A 4,318-nucleotide genomic window follows, 5' to 3' on the forward strand; every position below is an offset into this window, starting at 1 on the left:
AATAAATCCGAAGGAATCAATTGTCTTCAAATGTATATATTAATCAAACATATGTATTAATATCAATAAATTATTATTATATTGATAAAGTTTCGCAAATAATATCCAGCGTGGCTCGAATAACCTATTAATTCACTATTATTGAATTGATTATTCGTAAGAGTCTTAATGTTAGTTTATTTATCAATTAATTTATAAGAATTAGTCAATTAATTTATAAGAAAAAGTTGTTCAGTACTCTTACCTCTATAACATATATATCGAGATCAAAGTCATCAAAGAAGTGTCCCCTAATAAAGAAATACCAATAATGCATATAAATTCTGTTAAATAACATGACACTATAATTTTTGGAAATTTAATCATTTATAATATTTGTGTGCTTTTATATACTAGAAATTCTATTTTTATGCCTAGCAGTTTTTAGTATGCACCAATCTACTGTAATGCAAGAAACTGAATTTGCTACAAAACTGAATTTCCTAATTAGTTCCACTAATTCGTAATAATTCATATAAAAATTGATAATTCATGCAATTTGTAATAATTTAATTGAGCCATTTGTTTTCAGCGCAATCTATTCCTGTATATGTATACAAGAAAAAAATTCTAAGTAACTTCTTTTTTCGAAATTTTCGAGCAGCATTAAACTAAACGAAATATCATAGCTCACATCACTTTGGTCACGCAATCGCAAGATCTGTTTCCAAAAATCTTAGCGATTTGCGCAATTTAAGTTGCCATAATGTCAAACAATTCATGATCCTGCCTGAAAAAAATCTTAGATAATAGTCAGCGTGATATCGCTATCGCGCGATTAGAGGAGAGTTCACATTATCGCCGATATTGCGAAGCGGAACGATATCAACAGGTACATTGATGCACCGTGTCATATCACCGACACGTTTCGCATCGTATCGCGTATAGATACATATTGTATTCACGGCGCGGACACAAAGCGAGAACGCGATCATTGGCATTAATCGGCGTCGTCGCGTCTTGCTATGCGTGCATGGTGCACATATTTGTATTTACCTGTCGGATCTGAGAGACAAAAACACGGATCTGAGAGACAAAGACACGTTTCCTTGAGATTTCGCCTTGAAAATTCCACTACAATCGATGGCACACCATTGTATGTACCGGCGATCACAGCACCACTCGGTACCACCTCACCAATAACGTCGAAAACTTCGCACGACTCCGTTGCCGTTTCTACGTCCGCTCGTCGTACTCCCGATCGAGCCGTACTCGTCGATCCACTGTACCGAGCGCAGCACGCTTGGCGTTCATATCCAGGCACATCCGATGCTAGAAGCAACTGAACCGTTCTTGAACACGGGCTGCGAACGAAACAAGACGCGAATAGAATACGAATAAGATGGAACGCGTAAAATCCCAAACTTTCTTGCCGAATACGTCGTGATGCGTTGCTTCGCGGTACTAAGAACTGGGAGTCACTAGGAGTTGGGAGGGAAAAATCGTGTCGTAACACTCATCACTCGTCACTCCTCGCTCATCACGGCATTCACAGCCACGCACCATCGAAGTGACGTTTACGTCGGACGTGATCGGGCGTGCTCGGCAGAGCCCGAACCATCGAGAGTCGAGAGGATCGAGTCGGGTTTCAGACGCATGCGCATCCAATGTAACTTTTGGCTGGCTGACTGGTTCTCGCATGGTGGAAATATATAAGGTGAAATATTACGCATTATGACGGTAGCAGTACTGAAAATAGCCAATCAAATATGTCCGATATGCACTTTCCTACGTATAATAACGCTGATTATATTGGAATAGCCAGTCAAATATGTCTGAATATGCACTTTCCTACTGCGCATCCATGGGAATACTTCACCTTAAATTTCCACCATGGGCTCTCGCAGATGGTATATATGTACTATCATGGTGGAATTAGCCCGAATTCTCATACGAACAACAGCGTTCTGACATCGAACGCTGATTGGCCGTAAAAAACGGATAAATCGCAGATTGTGGGGATAAATTTTATCCCCACAATCTGCGTTTTTGGTATCAAAGCCTATTGTTCCACTTTTTGGTAAATTTTTCCTATTGGGTTAGATTATCCTAGCAAGATTATTCAATCACATGCGCGGATTACCAGATTCACATATGCGGATTACCAGATTCACATGTGCGGATTATCAGATTTAAATAACATCTTTATTTGCAACTGACATGAATGTAATGTTTGATGATTCGATTTTATATATTATATATGATGTTTTCGAGTTTTTATATATTATTATTTAGTTTTTAGTTTAATTTGTAATAGTTTTTATGTGATTATTTTTATTTATTTTTTATGAAAGTCGTGCTAACATTTATTAGGAACAATTTTTAAGTGATCATGCCATATTTATGAGCAATACAACACCTTGGGGTTGATTGTGTATCTCGAACAGGATATCAATCATAAAACTTTTTTTCTAGGATGAAAAGTGAAAAGTAAAAAATTTTTCCATTAAAGATTTAAACACAATAGGCACAGGCAATAGGCACAAGCAACAGGGAATAACATTCAATCAGAGCTCTGATGTATAAGATTCAATATTATATTCCAGAGCTCTGATTGGATAGCTCGTTATTTTCTGTTATTGGATAGCTTGTTATTTTCTGTGCTTATTGCCTGTGTCTATTGTATTTAAGTCTTAGGGATAAAGTTTCATGATTGATAATGAAAATTATAAAAATGAGCAATTTTTTAGAATATTCATAATTTAATTAGTCAACATCTAATAAATTTGCTCACTTTTGAAATTTTTCAAAATATACAATCGACTTCCTTGTCTAATTCCACTATGTGTATATATACTATGATGTAAAAAGACAAGAGAAGCGATTCTTAAAACGAAATGAAAATTTCAAATATGAGTGAGAATTTATTAGAATATTGATAATTTTACTGGTCAACACCTAGAAAAATTTGCTCACTTTTGTAATTTTTACCTTGTTTGAAGATATAGAATCGACCCAAAGATGTGTAAATATCACGTATGCGTAGTAATCCATCAATCTTGATCAATAAAGGCTATCACACATAATGGCTGCGTTCAGTAGATTCAACAGTTGAGTGAGTGCTCGTTGTTCGTTGTATTCTTCCAGATCTAAAATGCTAATTGGATGATCTAAAATACACCAATAACAAAACTCACTCAACTATTAAGTTCGCTGAATGCAACCAATGACATGAGTTGCATAAGATAGCATAGCATAAGATCGCTACGCCAATAAAAATTTGATCAATATGGTGTCTTTATGTCGAATTATTAATCTAGCGGTCTTGTGCTACGCTATGCAGTTTATGTTATTTTGTGTGGTGACCCTGAAGGGAGAGCACAGACTTTTGCATAATATATAACACGTAATTCATAAAAAAATGTACTGTGTAAAAATGTCTGTGCTCCCCGCTTAAAGGTATATCCACACAAACTTGTCACATTTTACGTGCGTTTTTATAGGAGAAATGCGATTGGATAATTTTCTTTATGCATACGTTTATGCGGCTATGCAAGTTTGTGTGAATATATCCTAAGAATTGAGTTCAAAATCGAAATAAGAAAAGATTTGTTCGCATTGCACGCTCCAACATGCCTAAAACCGGTTCTACATTAGTTGCAAGCTGATCGCAAGTAGAACCGGCTTTAGAACATATTCCATGGATCAATTAAGAACACACTCCATTTGTCACATCTCAGAAGGTGATTGAGACATGTTACGCACGCATGCGTAATGATTGAAAATGTACTGTATCGAAAAAAGTATTTCAAATGTAAGTCTTGCGCGGACATTCAAACGAATCGGACGTGTGTTTCGTCTCGCTTCGGATGTTACATCACCTCAATCATATTTTTTGAAAAACATGGCCGGCTTCGATTGTGCATTACATCACTGATAGTCCTTTTATTCGTCTGGATGCGCGTCCGTGTGGCGCTGAAACGTCATAGTCGCAGGCACTTAGTATCTAAAGGGGCGTCTTCCATTTTCGCTTTGATTGCATCATGCTTTTTTTGTTACTTCTGCTCGGTTCGAAGTGGTCGGTGCATTGTATTCTGATTTTCGAATTTGTTTTTACTATATCTCGATTTGGAAAAGACTGGTCACTCAAATATGAAGAAGAAAAAGATTTCAGATTCATTTTGTATAAAAATGCATTTAATAAATATAAAAATATAATATAACAATATAATGTAATATTAATAAAATAAAATAATGAAACAAAATAAAATTAAAAATAAAATTAATTAATTTAATTAATTAATTAAATTAAAAAAATAAATAAAATAAATAAAATTAG

General features: G+C 35.2%; 1 protein-coding gene across 9 annotated transcripts in view; it reads right to left on the bottom strand.

The window, feature by feature from the left end:
- The window catches only part of LOC108686812 (afadin), a 172,404-nt gene extending 170,870 nt beyond the window's left edge, over positions 1-1,534 (bottom strand). For all 9 annotated transcript variants that reach the window (XM_018192290.1, XM_018192289.1, XM_018192286.1 and 6 more), the window contains exon 1: positions 1,036-1,534. The gene's annotated coding sequence lies outside the window, so the exon portion shown is untranslated. The remainder of the gene's footprint in view (positions 1-1,035) is intronic.
- Positions 1,535-4,318: the final 2,784 nt, after the last annotated feature.

Source organism: Atta colombica, unplaced genomic scaffold (genome assembly GCF_001594045.1).
Source record: "Atta colombica isolate Treedump-2 unplaced genomic scaffold, Acol1.0 scaffold19, whole genome shotgun sequence".
In the NCBI taxonomy this organism is placed as follows: domain Eukaryota; kingdom Metazoa; phylum Arthropoda; class Insecta; order Hymenoptera; family Formicidae; genus Atta; species Atta colombica.